The following is a 20,886-nucleotide window of genomic DNA, read 5'->3' as shown; positions in this document are numbered from 1 at the left end:
CCTTGATATTTCTCTAATATTTAATGGTGTTGACCATCTCTTCATGTACTTTTTTTTTCTGTTTGTATCTTTCTTAAAAAAGTTATTTACTTTAATTGGAGGATAATTACGATATTATGATGGTATTTGCCATACATGGGCATGAATCAGCCGTGGGTGCACATGTGTCCCTCTATCCTGAACCCCCCCTTCCACCTCCCTCCCCATCCCATCCCTCTGGGTTGTCCCAGAGCACCGACTTTCATGGAACTTGCACCGGTCATCTATTTTACATCCATGTTTCGATGCTGTTCTGTCAAATCATCCCACCCTCGCCTTCTCCCACAGAATCCAAAAGTCTGTTCTTTACATCTGTGTCTCTTTTGCTGCCTTGCATACAGGATCATCATTGCTGTTTTTCTAAATTCCAAATATATACTCTCTCTATATAATACATTCCATATATATAATGCATTCCATATATATGCTTTAATATACTGGATTGGTGTTTCTCTTTCTGACTTACTTCACTCTGTACAATAGGCTCCAGTTTCATCCACCTCGTTAGAACTAACTCTGATGCATTCCTTTTTATAGCTGCGTAATATTCCATTGTGTATATGTACCACAACTTCCTTATCCATTTGTCTGTCGATGGATGTCAAGGTTGCTTCCATGTCCTGGCTATTGTAAACAGTGCTGCAATGAACCTTGGGGCACATGTGTTCTTTCAATTCTGGTTTCCTCAGTATATATGCCCAGCAATGGGATTGCTGGGTCATATGGCAGTTCTATTTCCAGTTCTTAAAAGAATCTCCACAGTATTCTCCATCGTGGCTGTACCAGTTTTTCTTCCCACCAGCAGTGTAAGAGGGTTCCCTTTTCTCCACACCTCTCTCCAGAATTACTGTTTGTAGACTTTTTGATGGTGGCCTTTCTGATAGGTGTGAGATGATATTTCATTGTGGTTTTGAGGGATCATGGAAAAAGGAAGAGAATTCCAGAAAAACATCTATTTCTGCTTTATTGACTATGCCAAAGCCTTTGACTCTGTGGATCACAATAAACTGTGGAAAATTCTGAAAGAGATGGGAATACCAGACCACCTAACCTGCCTCTTGAGAAACCTATATGCAGGTCAGGAAGCAACAGTTAGAACTGGACATGGAACAACAGACTGGTTCCAAATAGGAAAAGGAGTACGTCAAGGCTGTCTATTGTCACCCTGCTTATTTAACTGCTATGCAGAGTACATCATGAGAAACCCTGGGCTGGAAGAAGCACAAGCTGGAATCAAGATCACCAGGAGAAATATCAATAACCTCAGATATACAGATGACACCACCCTTATGGCAGAAAGTGAAGAGGAACTAAAAAGCCTCTTGATGAAAGGGAAAGAGGAGAGTGAAAAAGTTGACTTAAAGCTCAGCATTCAGAAAATGAAGATCATGGCATCCGGTCCCATCACTTCATGGGAAGTAGATGGGGAAACAGTGGAAACAGTGTCAGACTTTATTTTTTTGGGCTCCAAAATCACTGCGGATGGTGATTGCAGCCATGAAATTAAAAGACACTTGCTCATTGGAAGAAAAGTTATGACCAACCTAGATAGCATATTTGAAAGCAGAGACATTACTTTGCCAACAAAGGTCCATCTAGTCAAGGCTATGGTTTTTCCAGTGGATGTGAGAGCTGGACTGTGAAGAAAGCTGAATGCTGAAGAATTGATGCTTTTGAATTGTGGTGTTGGAGAAGACTCTTGAGAGTCCCTTGGACTGCAAGGAGATCCTACCAGTCCATTCTAAAGATCAGTTCTGGGTGTTCTTTGGAAGGACTGATGCTAAAGCTAAAACTCCAATACTTTGGCCACCTCATGTGAAGAGTTGACTCATTGGAAAAGACTCTGATGCTGGGAGGGATTGGGAGCAGGAGGAGAAGGGGATGACAGAAGATGAGATGGCTGGATGGCATCACCAACTCAATGGACATGAGTTTGGGTGAACTGTGGGAGTTGGTGATGGACAGGGAGGCCTGGTGTGCTGCAATTCATGGGGTTGCAAAGACTCGGACACGACTGAGTGACTGAACTCAACTGACTGAATAATGAGTAAGGGTGTTTGCTATGACCAGTGTGTTCTCTTGGCAATACTCTATTAGTCTTTGCCCTGCGTCATACTGTACTCCAAGGCCAAATTTGCCTGTTACTCCAGGTATTTCTTGACTTCCTACCTTTGCATTCCAGTCCCCTATAATGAAAAAGGCATTGTTTTTGGGTGTTAGTTCTAAAAGGTCTTGTTGGTCTTGATAGAATCGTTCAACTTCAGCTTCTTCAGCATTACTGTTTGGGGCATAGACTTGGATTACTGATGGCTGATGGCCTCACCGACTTGATGGATGTGAGTTTGAGTGAACTTTGGGAGTTGGTGATGGACAGGGAGGTCTGGTGTGCTGCGATTCATGGGGTTGCAAAGAGTCAGACACGACTGAGTGACTGAACTGAACTGATATTGAATGGTTTGCATTGGAAACAAACAGAATTCATTCTGTCATTTTTGAGATTGCATCCAAGTACTGCATTTTGAATTCTTTTGTTGACTATGATGGCTACTCTATTTCTTCTAAGAGATTCTTGCTCACAGTAGTAGATATAATGGTCATCTGAGTAAATTCACCCATTCCAGTCCATTTTAGTTCACTGATTCTTAAAATGTCAATGTTCACTCTTGCCATCCACTTCCAATATGCCTTTATTCATGGACCTAACATTCGAGGTTCCTATGCGATATTGCTCTTTATAGCATTGGACTTCACTTCCATCACCAGTCACATCCACAACTGGGTGTTGTTTTTGCTTCAGCTCTGTCTCTTCATTCTTTCCGGAGTTATTTCTCCACTGATCTCCAGTAGCATATTGGGCACCTACTGACCTGGGGAGTTCATGTTTCAGTGTCCTATCTTTTTACCTTTTCATAATGTTCCTAGGGTTCTCAAGGCAAGAATACTGAAGTGGTTTGCCATTCTCTTCTCCAATGGACCACGTTTTGATGCTTTTGAACTGTGGTGTTGGAGACTCTTGAGAGTCCCTTGGACTGCAAAGAGATCCAACCAGTCCATCCTAAAGGAACTCAGTCCTGAATATTCATTAAAAGCACTGATGCTGAAGCTGAAACTCCAATACTTTGGCCACCTGATGTGAAAAGTCCCTGATGCTGGGAAAGATTGAAGGTGGGAGGAGAAGGGGATGACAGAGGATGAGATGGTTGGATGGCATCACGGACTCAATGGACATGAGTTTGAGTAAACTCCAGGAGTTGGGGATGGACAGGGAAGCCTGGTGTGCTCCAGTCCATGGGGTCGCAAAGAGTCAGGTATGACTGAGCGACTGAACGGAATAATGAGTGATGTTTAGCATCTTTTCCTGTTTGTTAGCCATCTATATGTCTTCTTTGGAGAAATGTCTGTTTAGTTCTTTGGCCCACTGTTTGATTGGGTCACTCATTTTTCTGATATTCAACTGCATGATCTGCTAGTATATTTTGGGGGTTAATTCTTTGTCAGTTGTTTAATTTGCTGTTGTTTTCTCTCATTCTGAAAGCTGCCTTTTCACCTTGCTTATAGTTTCCTTTATTGTTCAAAAGCTTTTAAGTTTAATTAGGTCCCAATTGTTTATTTTTGTTTTTATTTCCATTAGTCTGGGTTGTGGGTCATAGAAGATCTTGCTGTGATTTATGTCAGTGTTCTGCCTGTGTTTTCCTCTAAAATTTTTATAATTTCTAGTCTTACATTAGATCTTTAATCCATTTTGAGTTTATTTTTGTGTATGGTGTTAGAAAGTGTTCTAGTTTCATTCTTTTACATGTGGCTGACTAGTTTTCCCAGCAGCACTTCTTAAGGAGATTGTCTTTTCCCCATTGTATATTTTTGCCTCCTTTGTCAAAGATAAGGTGTCCACAGGTGTGTGGATTTATCTCTGGGCTTTGTATTTTGTTTCATTGATCTATATTTCAGTCTTTGTACTAGTACCATACTTTCTTGATGACTAGCTTTGTAGTATAGTCTGAAGTCAGGAAGGTTGGTTCCTCCATTTCCATTCTTTCTCAATATTGCTTGGCTCGTCAAGTTTTTTCTGTTTCCATACAAATTGTGAAATTATTTGTTCTAGTTCTGTGAAAAATACTGTTGGTAGCTTGAAGGGATTGCATTGAATCTATACATTGCTTTGTGTTGTATATTCATTTTCACTGCATTGATTCTTCCAATCCACAAATATGGTATATTTCTCCATCTCTTTGTGTCATCTTTGACTTCTTTCATCAGCGTTTTCTATATATAAGTCTTTTGTTTCTTTAGGTAAATTTATTCCTAAGTATTTTATTCTTTTCATTGCAATGGTGAATGGGGTTGTTTCCTTAATTTGTTTTTTCATTGTTAGTGTATAGGAATGCAAGGGATTTCTGTGTATTAATTTTATATCCTACAACTTTACTATATTCATTGATTAGCTCTAGTAATTTTCTGGTGGTATCTTTAGGACTTTCTATGTAGAAAATCATGTCATCTGCAAACAGCGAGAGTTTTACTTATTCTTTTCCAGTTTGGACTCCTTTTATTTCTTTTTCTTCTCTGATTTCTATGGCTAGGACTTCCAAAACTATGTTGTATAGTTGTGGTGAGAGTGGGCACTCTTGTCTCATTCCTGATTTTAGAGGAAATGCTTTCAATTTTTTGCCATTGAGGACAATGTTTGTTGTGGGTTTGTAGTACATGGCTTTTACTATGTTGAGGTATGTTCCTTCTGTGCCTGCTTTCTGGAGAGTTTTCCTCATAAATGGGTGTTGAATTTTGTTAAAGCTTTTCTCTGCATCTATTGAGATAATCATATGATTTTTATCTTTCAATTTGTTAATATGGTGCATCACATTGATTTGTGAATACTGAAGAATCCTTGCATACCTGGAATAAAACCCACTTCATCATGATGTATGATCTTTTTAAATATCTTCATGTACTTTTTATGCCCACTGATAGATCCTCATTGGTGAAATATCGTTTTAAGTCTTTCCACTCATTTTAAATGGGTTGTTTATTTTCTTGCTGTTGAGTTTTGAGAGATTTTTACATATGCTGGATGCAGATTCATTTGTTGAATATGTGATATGCAAATATTTTTCCTAGTTTGTAACTTGTCTTTTCATTCTCTTAGAAGTATCATTTGTAAAGCTAAGTTTTGTTAGTTTTAATAAATTCTAATTTATCTTTCTATCTGTTATACATTATGATTCTCTTGTCATATCTCAGGACATTCTAATACCAAGGTATATATATTTTCCTTTATGTTTTCTTCTGAAACTTGAGACTGTTACATTTGCACTAATTATTGCATATCATTTATGTATGATTTTTGCATGTGAAGTGTAAGGTTCATTTTTATATGTAAATATTCAATTGTTCTCTATCTCGTTTTAAAAGAAGGATAATTTTTTTTTACAATGTTGTGTTGGTTTCTGCTATACAACACAAATAAACCATGCATGTATATATGTCCCTTCCATCTTGAACCACCACCCACCCCCCACCGCCCCCGCCGCCCCATCTTCCACCCGACCCCATCCCTCTAGGTTGTCACAGTACCTGGTTGAACTCCCTGTGTTACATAGAACCTTCCCATTGACTAGCTGTTTTACATATGGTAATGTCTATGTTTCAGTGCTACACTCTCAGTTCATCCAACCCTCTCGTTCCCATACTGTGTCCACAAGTCTGCTCTCTATGTCTGTGTTTTATTCATGCCTTGCAAATAGGTCCATCAGTACCATTTTTCTCAATCTATCTATATGTATTAATATATGATACTTGTTTTTGTCTTTTTGATTTACTTCATTCTGTATAACAGGCTCTAGTTTCATCCATTAGAACTGACTCAAGTTCATTGCTTTTTATGGCTGAGTAATAGTCCATTGTATACATGTATCACAACTTCTTTATCCATTCATCTGTTGATGGACATCTAGATTGCTTCCATGTCCTGGTTCTTGTAAATAAGTGCTGCAGTGAATGTTGTGGTACATGTGTCTTTTTTAGTTATGGTTTTCTTAGGATATATGCCCAGTAGTGGTATTGCTGAGTCATACGGTAGTTTTATTCCTAATTTTTAAAGGAGTCTCCATGCTGTTGTCCATAGTGGCTGTATCAATTTACATTCCCACCGTCTGTGCAAGAGGGTTCCCTTTTCTCTACACCCTCTCCATCATTTATTTGTAGATTTTTTGATGATGGCCATTCCAGCTGGTGTGACATGACATCTCACTGTAGTTTTCACTTGCATTTCTCTAGTAATGAGCGATGTTGAGCATCCTTTCATGTGTTTGTAGGCCGTCTGCATGTCTTATTTGGAGAAATATCTGGTTAGGTCTTTTGTGCATTTTTTTATTTGGGTTTTTTGTTTTTCTGGTATTGAGCTGCATGAGCTGCTTGTATATTGAATCTAACTTTAGAGATAGAAATTTTAAAATGCAACAACTTTTAAATTCATTTCTCTAAAGTTAGATTCTCCTGATATGATTTCTGATCTCTCATTCTAGATATCTAGTTACTTCTTTATATTTGCAAATTTGTATTGCATCCTGGTGTAAAAAATGAGATGAGATATGGTCAACAAGGTAATTTTTCTTCAACAGATTTAAGACAGAGAATTTGTATATTAGTTTTCCAGGGCTGCCATAATAAAGTACAAACACTGGGTGGCCTGAACAACAGAAATGAACTTTCTCACAATTCTGGAGGCTGGAAGTCTGAGGTCATGATTTTGGCAGGATAGGCTTTTCTGAGGCTTGTGTGTTTGACTTGTGGATGGCCTAGCATCTTCTCCCTGTGTCTTCACAGGGCCTTCCCTCTGTGCATGTCTGTGTGCAGATTTCTTCTTCTTCTTTTTTTTTTTTTTTTACAAAGACACCAGTCATATTGGATTAGTGCTCACCCTAATGTCTTCACTTTAATTGATTCCTCTTGATTGCTCTTAGAGTTCATATCTCTAAATATAGCCACATTCTGAGGAACTGGGACTTAGAGCTCCAACTGATACATTTTGAGCGTGACACAGTTGACACCATTAACAGTGTCTTGGTTATGATCCTCGCACAGGGCTGGGAAACTAATCAGTGTTCAGTACCTTCTTGGTGCCCTGTGCTAAAACCTGGCATTGGTGTTGGAAAATAGTAAGTTACAGAGTTAGGAGTTTGTGATTTTTGGGAGAAAGGAACAAATAAATAATATAACCCAGTGTAAAAACAATAATGAAGGCAAAATAAAATTCAAAACAGTATGAGAGACAGAGAGAGAAATATCATCTAGGATACTACCCTCCATAGATTTGAGCTAGAAAGCTGGCAGTTCACAGTGCATGGCAGTATGATCTTGGGCAAATTAACTGGCTTTATAACCTCATTTAGCTCATCTGTAAAATGGGGAATTGCTCTCCTTCATTTTTGGGATGATTAAATGAAATAATGTATAAAAGTATGACCATAGTAAAAAGCAATGCAGTACTACAAATAATTATAGAATGGTATGAATAGAATAATCAACATGAACGCACTGACAACCAGAATGATGGCTGGCTGTAAGGAACGGATATGGCTCTGTTGGTGTGTACCACCATATGCTTTGTGGATAGACTTACCAGGGTCACAGTACATGTGCATTTCTTTCCTGTTTGGAAACTCTATGGTGAGAGACCTTTCCCCAGGAACACTTAGATTCAGCAATGTGGTGATTCATACTCAGATATGAGGAGGATCCTAGCTGTGTGATTATATGCGTTTGAGAGAGATATCTTCATGTATCAGAACTGGGGGTTTGGAGATGGGGGACTGTAGTTTCAAAAATGTCTTCCTGGTGATTTGTTACTGTCTCCCCTTTTTTTCTCTTACCACCAAAATACATCTGAAACATTTGCCTATAGTTACTAATGCAGGTGATATTTGCTGTAGCCCTTACTGGAGAATCAGACAAGGAAATGTAATGGCACTGCAGGCAGGGGATCATGAACTTTAAGCACAAGGATCATGATGTGTCCAGGGAATTGGAGGTGCTATGATTTAGTGATTGAAGAATAAGGTGTAAAACCTAAGGGGTTGGGGGTGATCATACGCTGGCCCACGTAAAATAAAAGGAATGGGAATCCTCTAGCGAGGACTCTTTAATACTGAATTATCTGTTGAAAAATGCTTAAAATGCTTAGAGTTCTTCAGAGAAACACAATAAATGAGATGTGTATACACACAGCAAGGAATTGGGTTATATGATTATAGGTTATCAAGACTGACAAGTCCAAAATCTACAAAGCCAGTATCCCAGTTCAAGTCCAAAGGCCAGCAGACTTGTGTGGAATCATAAAGGGCCAGGTTTCAGTGTAAAGCTGTTACATAGGAGATTCATTTCTTACTTGGTGGGAGGGTCAACCTTTTGTTTTATGTGGGTCTTCAAGTGATTGGATGAAGCCCACCCATATTAGGGAGAGCCATCTGCTTTACTTAGTTTACAGATATAAATGTTAAACTCATCTAAAAATACCCACAGCAAACACCCAAATTATGTGTGACCAAATATCTGGGCATCCTGTGACCCCATCAAGTTGACACAGTTAATCACCATAGCCAGTAAAGTAAAATCAAGTTTCACATTATTTTTGGCATTATTATTAATTATTGGCAATCATACATATACGTTGGCCATTTAGAAGTTGTCATGCATGGGGAGGAAGAGTCCACTCAAACTGAAAATTTTGAGTTTGTTAATTAATGTTTACAGCTTTTATACTAACCTATTGATTTCCAAGTTATGTTCCAGTTTTTTATGTTAAGTCCCTTAGAGAGCTGTGTGACACCAAATGTGATCTATAAGTCAAATTATTCAATATAAATTCGAGTACTTGTTTAAAATGATTTTTTAGGGGAACGTACCCTACTGGTTTAGATACCAGAATATTTCCTCATGTGACACAGGTGCCTTTTAGAAAAATTTTTAAAAAGTTGTTTATAAAAGAGGGTAGTATGAAGATTGAAACTCAGAATAATATTAGTCATCAAGTTGACTGGTCAGGTATGATTTAATTTCAGTGGTTTTCCAATTTATCCTTAGGTTGTTTGAGGGGAGAGAACAAAGAATAGATTCTTGTGTGAGTGTTTTTATGATTCTGGGAAGTCAAATGATTTTATGGTTTTTTTCCCTCAGTGCTATTGTTTTTATTTTACCCTCTAAAAACTTCTAAGAAGTGCTTTATTAATAGTTAGAACAGTAGATTAAGAATTCTAAAGGCTTCTGTTTTTCTTTTGATTTCATCATTAACCTCAAGGAAGTTGTTAAATACTTTGTTTGCATTGAGAAATAATAAGGATTAATCATATTATGTTGAGAAAGTGTTTTGTGCTTCCTGAAAAAAGTGAATTTAAAATATGTGCATTTTCTCCCCTCTTCCTGAGTTGAGAAATACTAGAATAAATGTGGATTTGAGGAGGTACAGTTTGAGTTCTGTTCCTATAGCTACATTCCTTCTCATTTTAGCCTTCCATCTGCATGGCACAAGTCTGTCATAGCAGATGTTTTTTGTTGATAAAGATCTTAAGTACATCAACATTGTCAGTTAAGGTTGTCAGTGTGTGTTTGTGGAATCATTAATAGAAATCATATAAGATGCTTTAACATGGGGCTTCCCAGGTGGCACAGTGGTAAAGAACCCACCTGCTGATGAAGGGGACATGGGTTCAATCCCTGGTTAGGGAAGGTCCCCTAGAATAGGAAATGGCAACCCACTCCAGTATTCTTGCTTGAAAAATTCCATGTGCAGAGAAGCCTGGTGGGCTGCAGTCCATGGGGTTGTAAAGAGTTGGACATGATTGAGCCACTGAGCGCAAACACAAGATGCTTTAGCCTAGGTCTGGTGGACAAATTAAGACATGAATAATTAGAATTAGAAACTATCTATTTCAACTTTAGAAGATGTCAGTGGTGAAAATAGGGTACTATTTATTACTTAAGATGTGTATTCCAGGACTTCCCTGGTGATCCACTGGTTAGGACTCTGTGCTGTCATTCCTGGGTCCCTGGGTTCAATCTTTGATCAGGGAACTAAGATTCTGCATGCTACATGGCATGGACAAAAAAAAAAAAAAAAAAAAAGATATGTATTCCATTACCACACAGAACTACTGCATATTTGGTGAAACTTTGAAACTGGAAAAAAAGTGGGGCAAAGTTGATAGGGATTGTTTATTAAACTCTGAAAGGTCCACAAGACACTATGTGGAATTAGAGGTAGGCCATATAGGGACTTCCCTGGTGGCTCAGATGGTAAAGCGTCTGCCTACAGTGTGAGAGACCTGGGTTTGATCCCTGGGTCAGGAAGATCCTCTGGAGAAGGAAATGGCAATCCACTCCAGTCTTGCCTGGAAAATCCCATGGACGGAGGAGGGCAGTAGGCTACAGTCCATGGGGTTGCAAAGAGTTGGACACGACTGAGCGACTTCACTTTCCCTATATTTTGACAAGATAAAAGGAGTCTTAATTTATATCTTACTGAATGTATATGACCATAAAAGCATTTATTCTGTGAATATTTATTGGGGAAGTACTTGTACAAAGCATTATGCATAACTTTACATATGTTAACTCATACAGTCTTTATTAATCCTCCTATAGGATCTTTTATTATTCCCATATCTTCTTTTAGATACTTATAAACTCCTTATATTGGGCTTCCCTGATGGCTCAGTGGTAAAGAATCCACTTGCAACGCAAGAGACGCAGGAGATGCGAGTTCGATCCCTGGGTCGGAAAGATCCCCTGGAGGAGGGCATGGGAACCCACTCCAATATTCCTGCCTGGAGAATCCCATGGCCAGAGGAACCTGGAGGGCTACAGTCCATGGGATCACAAAGTGTCAGACACAACTGAAGTGACTAAGCACAGAATAGACTCCTTATATTAATAGAAAAAAATGGCTTTACATAGAAATTGTTAGTCCCCTTTCTCATTTCATACATGTAAAATGCTGTCAAAATATGACTATATTATTTGTAGAATCTTTTCAGATATAAAATTTGTATAAAATTTTGAAAAACTGCATTTGCCTCAGTAATTTCACCAATATCAGACACCAAGAAGTGACTCATACCTGTAATTGAAATATAAACATGGCATTTTATTCTTATGGTATTGCCTTTACAGTATTGAGCAAGACATGGCTAAATTGTAAACCCCAGTGAGTCATGCAGATCAGTGTAGGAGTTGGGTGGATTTGGGTTTCTTTAAAAGTTTCACACCCCAAATATCAAAGGAAATGAGTAACACAGTACCTTTTTTTCTTACTAACCTTTTCATTCTCCAATGACCACAATTGGAGAAGGAAATGGCAACCCACTCCATTATTCTTACCTGGAGAATCCCAGGGACGAGAGCCTGGTGGGCCGCCATCTATGGGGTTGCACAGAGGAGGACACGACTGACGTGACTTAGCAGCAGCAATGACCACAATATGCACATGATAGAACACTGAAAAAATACCCCCAAATGATTATACTCAAAAAGATTTGTACGACTTTGGGGGAATTAACCAACTATAGTAGGTAATTTGTATATTTTTAAAGATACAGAAATCTTTATAAGTCTCACAATATAGCAAATTAGTGCAGTGCGTAAGCTGAGATTTTCACCCTGGCTGAGCATCAGAATCACTTTTGGAGCTTCAAAAATAGAGGCAAGAACCTTGTTGGTTGAGTTATACACATGTATTTTAAAAATAAAAAGGCAAAGCAGAAAGGATACTGAGAGTTGTTATGTGCAACCATGGTTGAGAACCAGTTGAACCTAGTTTAGACTTGAAATGACCACAGCCAGGCAGAAAATTAATCATTGTTGGTGGTAAAGGACATTGATAAGGACTGTAGAAACTGTAAGAAAGTGGCCAACTGGGACAGACCTCTGTGTAGAATATAAGTGAGAATTACTGAGACCAGCAGGCAATACAGAAACCACATAATAAAAGATTCACTTTGTTCATTATTACGTCACATTGTCTTGAATCTAGACCCTTATTTATGTTTTGCTCAATTGATCTTTAATGAACAGAGGAGAATTTACTTGATGTATGGCAAAACCAATACAATATTGTAAAGTCATTAGCCTCCAATTAAAATAAATAAATTTAAATTTAAAAAAGTGAGTGAAAAAAAGATATAATTTATATAATTTAAGTTGTATATCAAATACAGTCATATTTGTTGATTGTATGTATTGTGAAATGATTACCACAATAAGATTAGGTAACAGATCCATCACCTGACATAATTAAAACTTTAGATGAATTTTAAAGCCTCTGACTATGTGTATATGTGTGTATATAAATTTATTTTTAATCGTGTATTGTTTGTTTTGGGGATTTGAATATTTAATATACTTTCAAACTTAAAAGATGTAAGAATAGTGCATATAACTTCCATCTGTCTTTTATGCAGATTGAGTGAAAGTCACTTGGTTGTGTCCAACTCTTTGCGACCCCAAGGAATTTTCCAGGCTGGAATACTGGAGTGGGTAGCCGTTCTCTTCTCCAGGGAATCTTCTCAACTTAGGGGTGGAATCCCAGGACTCCTGCATTGCAGACAGATTCTTTACCAGCTGAGCCACCAGGGAAGCGCACGGATACTGGAGTGGGCAGCCTGTCTCTTCTTCAGGGGATCTTCCTGACCCAGGGGTTGAACTGGGGTCTCCTGCATTGCAGGTGGATTCTTAACCAGTGGAGATACCAGGGACTCCCTTAGAAGCTGTAAGAATAGTACATATAACTTCCACCTGTGTTTCAGGCAGATCAGCATTTCACTGATTTTTTACATCTTGCCCCTGTTGCTTTATCGTTTCTCTATGTGTGAGCCCCCTTGGGCATGCTCATGCTCTCCTTTGCTCTTTCTTTCTCTTTCCTGTCTGCCTTATGGAATTGTGAATTAATTAGTTGGTGTTTTAGGCTGCTAAATTTTTGACCACTCATTGCACAATAGCAGACTATTAAAAACAAAAATTAATAACTCATGAGTCAAATGAGAAATCACAGTGGAAATTAGAAATGTATACAGTGAGAAAAATGAAAATGAAATAATTTAAACTGAAAAATATCACAAAGTTTAATGTATAGATTAAGCTGTTATTAGAGCCTTAAGTTTTGATCCTTGAACAACATGGGGGCTGGAACCTCACCTTCCATATAGTGTAAAATTTATGGGTAACTTTACAGTTGACCTTCTGTGTCTGAGGTTCTGCCTCTGCAGATTTAACCAGTCACAGTTGTGTAGTACTGTAGAATGTATATATGGAAAGACTCCATCTGTAAGTGGATTTTCACAGTTTAAACCTGTATTGTTCAAGGGTTGACAGTGTTAGAAAAAAGGAAAAGCAGAGAGCCCACTATTGAAGCATCTTTTGTAAGAAATTAGAACAGTGAATTAAACCCAAAGATAGTGGAATGAAGAAAATATTGAAGGAAATAGTAAGGATTTAAAAAATAGTCAGGACTTAAAAAATAAGCCCAAGATAGAGTCAATAAAACTTTCTTTTGAAAATGTTAATAAAGTTGATAAAACCTTGGCAAAATTCAACATGAAAAATATTGAAGGCTCAAGTAATTATCATCAGAAATGAAAAGAGAGCATTGGCGCAACTCATAGACATTGCAATGAGATGTTGTAAATCACTTTGTTGGTCATCTTAAAGTGAAAGTGTTAGTTGCTCAGTCATGTTCGACTCTTTGGGACCCCATGGACTGTGGCCTCCCAGCTCCTCTGTCCATGGAATTCTCCAGGCAAGATTACTGGAGTGAATAGCTGTTCCTTTCTTCAAGGGATCTCCTGGACCCTGGAATCAAACCTGGGTTTTCCAAATTGCAGGCAGATTCTTTACTGTCTGAGTCACCAGGGAAGCCCTATAATGAAATACTGTAGCCTGGGTAGATTAAACAACAGTGTATTTCTCACAGTTCTGGAAGCTGGGAAGTCCAAGATCAAGGTGCTAGGAGATTTATTTCCCAGATAAGGGCTCTCATCTGGGCTTGCAGAATCCTTACATGGATGAGAGAGGAAAATCTGGTGTCTTTTTCTCTTTTTATGAGGGCACTAATCTCATCATGGGGACTTCACTCTCATGATTTTATCTAAACCTATTTACCTCCCACAGACCCTGCCTCCTAATACTATCACATTGCGGGTTAAAGCTCCAATATGAGTTTTGGAGGGAACACAAACATTCAGCCTACAGCTTTATGCTAGATGACTTAAATTTAGATCAAATGAACACATTCATAAGCAAATACAACTAGGAAAAGTAGTCTATACATTTAAGACATGAATCTAACTGAAAATGCTACTACAAAAGCAGTTGGCTTTTCCCAGTGAATTTTACAAAACCATTAAAAAGAAGAAATAATGTCAATTTACATCAAATAACGTCAATTTCATGGTGACTGCAGCCATGAAATTAAAAGACACTTATTCCTTGGAAGAAAAGTTATGACCGACCTAGACAGCATATTAAAAAGCAGACATTACTTTGCCAATAAAGGTCCGTCTAGTCAAGGCTATAGTTTCTCTGGTAGTCATGTATGGATGAGAGAGTTGGACTATGAAGAAAGCTGAGTGCCAAAGAATTGATGCTTTTGAACTGTGGTGTTGGAGAAGACTCTTGAGAGTCCCTTGGACTGCAAGGTGATCCAACCAGTCTATCCTAAATGAAATCAGTCCTGAATATTCATCTAAGGACTGATGCTAAAGCTGAGATTCCAATACTTTGGCCACCTGATGAGAAGAATGGACTCATTTGAAAAGACGTGATGCTGGGAAAGATTGAAGGCAGGAGGAGAAGGGGATTACAGAGGATGAGAGGGTTGGATGGCATCACTGACTCAATGGACATGAGTTTGAGTAAACGCCAGGAGTTGGTGATGGACAGGGAGGCCTGGCATGCTGCAGTCCATGGGGTCGCAAAGTTGGATACAACTGAGTGACTGAACACATTTTTCCAGAAAACAGAAAAAGAGAGAACAATTTTCCAATTTATCCTATGAAGGCTGTATAAATGTTTAGTGAAAATCTGACAAGGACCTTAGAAGAAAAAAATTACAGGCTAATTTTTGTCATAAATATAGGAGCAATATTCCAAAGATTGCATTATCAGATTAAAACATTATGAGTTAGAAAAAAGGAGATAAAATGTTATTCACAATTGACATGTTTTTGTATGTAAAAAATTGGAAATAAGTTGTAAACTCTTAGAATTTATAAGTGCATTTAGCACAGTTACTGAATACAAAAACTGTATAAAAATCTTAATATGTTTTTGTGTATCAACAAAGAGAAAATGTAATAAAATGTTATTTGCAATAGCATCAACAAAGTTGTTTAGATATTTAGCAAACATTACTAAAGGACTCTGTACTGGAGATTATAAAGCTTTGAGAAAAACTTAGGAAGATATTAAATAAAGAAATATATTCATAATTGAAAACCTTGATATTTTAAAGGTGTCATTTTTGTCTAAAAAGCAGGTGATTTTGAGCAAATTTATTGTAAAATTTATTGCAAAGATTCCACCCCCGAAAAAGCTTTCTTTTTAGAACAGCTGACACATGGCATAAAATTAATATCATAGATTTTGAATTACTCCATTTTACTTATACAGTTGATCTTTGGACAACATGGGTATTAGAGGCACTGACCCTCCACAGAACTGAAAATCCACATGTAGTTTACAGTTGGTCTTCCTTGTCTCTTGGCTCAACGAACTGTGGATTATATAGCACCGTACCAAGAACTATACTATTTTCTGTTGAAAAACTGTGTATAAGTGGGTCCTTTGCAGATAAAACCCATGTTCAAGGGCTAACTGTACTTCATTTTTGAAGGGAGATGATGTCAATTTAAATTTATTGTTGATTTACACTTGATAGAACTTGGAATTCGGTAAAGGATATATGATGCAACAAAGAAGGAATATCTGCATACGTCGTGTTTTGTTTTAAAAAGTATTGTTTAGGCTCCGAGGTGCAGGCTGGTGGTCCTCGCTGGCTCCATTTACCTGAGGGACCTGTGGCCGCCCCTGCCGGCGCCGCAGCCCCCCGGGAGCCCGGCCCCGAGGTGTCAGATATTTCAGTCAAAGGAAGAAATAGTTCTGAGTCTCCTAAGATGGAATCTGTTGTTTGGAATGTGGTTGATCAACTTGACACGTTGACCACATGGTATCCGATGTAATAAAATGAAAAGAGGCAAGATGATGTCATTTTCCCATATTGTGAAACCAAAAACAAATGCCTTTTGTGAGACCAAGCTAACACACCTCTGACAGTGCAAGGAGTAATTCTGTTTGAAGAACTTAACAGTAAGATAGAAGAAATCCTTTCAAGCTGAGACCTGCAGGTGTACAAAGATCTAAAATACATATTGAGTAGGCCAGATCATCTGAATCCCATTCCATCGAGAAAGCATGGCTATGAGTTGGATTGTCTTCTGTCTGTGGCCCTTGACTATGTTTGTGGGCCATATAGGTGGGCATAGTTTGTTTTCTTTGAGCCTATTACCTTGAGGATGTGCCAGGATTTGCCTTATAACACTGCTTTCACTCCCAATCTTCTGAATCACTATAACCAACAGATGGCAGTTTTAGCAATGGAGGTTCCCAGATTGTGGTGAGCCATATCCTCAGCTGGTGGACCTGAATTTAGCTGGCGACCCTACAGAAGGAGCCTCAGTGGCAGTGCAGAGGGACTATGGCTTTTGGTGTCCCCGAGAGTTGAAAATCGATCCTAATCTTGGCTGTTCCGTTTTGCACACGCATGATTGTTCACCTACTTGTCCAAATATGTGCTTCAGGAGGGGAGAGCTTTCATTTGCTCGGTATTTCGTAGGATTAATTTCAGTCATTTGCCTCTCTGCCAGGTTGTTTACTTTTTAAAATTTTTTGATTGATGTGATAAGATTCCGTTATCCTGAAAGACCCATTATAATGTATGCCGTCTGCTACATGATGGTGTCATTAATTTTCTTTATTGGGTTTTTGCTTGAGGACCGAGTCGCCTGCAGTGCATCCAGCCCTGCACAGTGTAAGGCTTCCACAGTGACCCAAGGATCTCATAACAAAGCCTGTATCATGCTTTTTATGAGACTCTATTTTTTTCACTATGGCTAGCAACATTTGGTGGGTGATTCTTACCATCATGTGGTTCTTGGGGCTGTGCCAAAGTGGGGGTAGTGAAGCTATTGAGAAGAAAGCCTTGCTGTTTCATGCCAGTGTGTGGGGCATCCCTGGAACGCTGACCAGCATCCTTTTAGAGATGAATAATATTGAAGGTGACGGTAAAAAATAAAAAATAAATAAAATAAGTATTGTTTATGTATTATCTTATAAATTAGTAAGAATTATAGTGGTGCCATCGTATTCAATGTATATGTAGTCTGGGAAGGCCTTACAAATAGCTGTGAAATGAAGAGAAGCGAAAAGCAAAGGAGAAAAGGAAAGATATACCCATGTGAATGCAGAGTTCCACAGAATAGCAAGGAGAGACAAGAAAGCCTTCCTCAGCGATCAATGCAAAGAAATAGAGGAAAACAACTGAATGGGAAAGACTAGAGATCTCTTCAAGAAAATTAGAGCAAGTGTCAGACTTTTTTTTTGGCGGGGGGGAGCTCCAAAATCACTGCAGATGGTGACTGCAGCCATGAAATTAAAAGACACTTACTCCTTGGAAGGAAAGTTATGACCAACCTAGACAGCATATTCAAAAGCAGAGACATTACCTTGCCAACTAAGGTCCATCTAGTCAAGGCTATGTTTTTTCCAGTGGTCATGTATGGATGTGAGAGTTAGACTGTGAAGAAAGCTGAGAACCAAAGAATTGATACTTTTGAACTGTGGTGTTGGAGAAGACTCTTGAGAGTCCCTTGGACTGCAAGGAGATCCAACTAGTCCATTCTGAAGGAGATCAGCCCTGGGATTTCTTTGGAAGGAATGATCCTAAAGCTGAAACTCCAGTACTTTGGCCACCTCCTGTGAAAAGTTGACTCATTGGAAAAGACTCTGATGCTGGGAGGGATTAGGGGCAGGAGGAGAGGGGGACGATAGAGGATGAGATGGCTGGATGGCATCACTGACTCGATGGATGTGAGTCTGAGTGAACTCTGGGAGCTGGATGGACAGAGAGGCCTGGCGTGCTGTGATTCATGGGGTCGCAAAGAGTCGGACATGACTGAGCAACTGAACTGAACTGATATGTAGTGAGTTACTTGATGCTTACACATTAGATTTTTTATTATAAGTTTTTGGTATGTGAAAGAAACATTTGGAAATATAATCAGACTTTTACTAGGATGTTATAATGTCCAAATATTTCTCCAAATATTTGAGAGACTATAACACATATTTGAATTAACTTGGTTTTCAAAAGCTATTGCTTATATTATAGTTACAAGCAATAACTATAACCTTCTGATCTAAAGCTTTCAGGACACTCAAGTGTTCAGAACAGCATGCAACCATTACGTTCTGGCTTCACAGCATTCATTGCTGAATCATTCCATGGTTTTTTGAGTTCTTATTGTATTTTATCAAAATCTTGTATCTTATCACAGTAACTTCATGCTTATAATCTTTCTACCCCCAAAACATTGTTTTAAAAAAAATGTTGTTTCTCTTTATAGCTTTCAAAGCCCCTTGCTTCCACTAAGCAAAACTTACTCACCTTTCAAGTGTGAACTCCTAGCTCATGTTAGTGTAAAGAATCATCTAATATTGTCAACCAAGTTATCTTTCTAATTGCAGTGATGTTCCATAGTACTTACTATCTTGACCATTCATTTGTGTTCTTAATTATATTTAATTAGGCTCCTGTATTTAAAACCTTTTATTTTGTGTTGGGGTGCAGCTGACTAACAATGTTGTGATTCAAGTGAACAATGAAGGGACTCAGCCATACATACAAAGGTATCCAGTTCTCCCCCAAATTCTACTCTCTTCCAGGCTCCCACATTACATTGAACACAGATCCATGTGCTATACAGTAGGTCCTTGTTGGCGATCCATTTTAAATATAGCAGTGTGTATGTGTCCATCCCAAACTCCCTAACTACCCCTTCCCTCCATTCCCCTAGCAATTGTAAATTTGTTATTTGAGTCTGTTTCTATTTTGTAAATAAGTTCATGTCATTTTTTTTTAGATGCCACACATATGGGATGTCAAACAATATTTCTCCTTTTCTGTCTGACTTCCTTCACTCATTATGACAGTCTATTTACCATTGCTGCAAATGGCTTTATTTCATTCTTTTTAGTGGTTGAGTAATATTCCATTGTATATATGTACCACATCTTCTTTATCCACTCCTCTGTTGATGAAAGTTTAGGTTGCTTCCATGTCTTGGCTCATGTAACAGAAAAGTATAGACATTTTCAACTTGGTAGGAGCCTTACTGATGGGTGAACACAGTCTAAAAGGATAAAATGATTTTAAGATATTATAGCAGCTCCATTTTCAGTATAGTAGTATCTTCTCAATCCATTTAAATTACTGTGCCTGCATTAGTTTTCTTGAATTTGTAGGATGTAAAAGAGTGAATGTGAAATAATGTGAAACATTCTTATTATTTGTATAATTATGTTATTATAAAATACTTACAATTATAATTATGATATTTATAATATTTATAATATAATCATAATAATTATAATTATTATAAGGTAGACAGCATGATAGGAAAAGCACAAGCTTTGGAACGACCTGGGTCTAAGTACCTTGTGATGAGTAAAAGCAGGAATTATAATACTTAGCTAATAATGCATATTTATTTTGAGCCATTAAATGGGATAATGACTATGAAACATTAGGAACTTTCATAGGAAAATCCTTGATGTTCAGTTTATGTCAGATAACTCTTTTCATTTTAGTGCTGTAGAATAGCTGTGTGTTTGTGTGCTTAATTTCTTCAGATTTGGATTCTTTTTCTTCTAATCATAACCCGGTGATCTTGGGCAAGTTATGTTGTTTCTCTGAAGTAAAGTTTCCTTAATCTGTTTTATAGATTCACAATAATACTGTTTGCAGGATCATCATGAGAATTGATGTGACTATAGGGTATGACTCTTGGAACATGTAATACTCTTGATAAGTGGGAAGTGGATAGTAGTAGGAATACCATTAACTGGTGACATTATTTTAAATGGTTTGTCATTCTCAGCTTTGTTTGGATGAATCATTAACTATTGCTAGAACAGTGTTTATAGAAAGCCTGTTATATGGACCCAGAAGCAGCTGGGTCAAGTGTTAAACCTACTTTGATTTGGGACTCCTATTTAAAATTAGGCTTTTTAAAAAAGTCCTTGACATAATGCCATGAAATATTATCTTAAATTGGTAGTAATAAAGCCTTTTCTTAGTATTTTATATCTGCTATAAAGGAGAACTGTGTATATTTTGTGAGAGTGTATCCAAGGTTTACCAAGGTGACTATCTCTATGTCATACAGCTTATGATTTTAAATTATATAATTTCCAGCCTTCCAAACTTGGAGAATATCTATGTTTGGCTATTTTAACGTGTGATAATAGTTAAAGAGGCAGGAATGTAATTGAATTGACTGAACCTAAAGGAATGGCAAGGAAAATGCTGTGTGTCATCCAGGTACCAGATGGCACAGTGAACTGTATGCAGGAGATATCTGATGGCCTAAAGAGAGGATCTGCTTGAGAGAAGGGATTCCACCAGATCCTGGGGGGATTCCTTGTAAATGCAGAAGGACTGAAGTCTTGAGCAAAAGAGTTATCGCCTCCAGTTACTCTCTTGAGATGTTTCTGAAGATCTCTTATTTCTGTTGCTTACATGATGTC

General features: G+C 37.9%; 1 protein-coding gene and 1 pseudogene across 1 annotated transcript in view; both read left to right on the top strand.

Moving 5' to 3' along the window:
* CRPPA (CDP-L-ribitol pyrophosphorylase A) overlaps nucleotides 1-20,886 on the top strand; it is a 396,240-nt gene that overhangs the window by 158,337 nt on the left and 217,017 nt on the right.
* LOC132659715 (frizzled-3-like) lies at nucleotides 16,456-18,593 on the top strand (annotated as a pseudogene).

The sequence above is a fragment of the Ovis aries genome, chromosome 4, assembly GCF_016772045.2.
Source record: "Ovis aries strain OAR_USU_Benz2616 breed Rambouillet chromosome 4, ARS-UI_Ramb_v3.0, whole genome shotgun sequence".
Taxonomy (NCBI): domain Eukaryota; kingdom Metazoa; phylum Chordata; class Mammalia; order Artiodactyla; family Bovidae; genus Ovis; species Ovis aries.
This window is presented reverse-complemented; position numbering and strand designations above follow the sequence as displayed.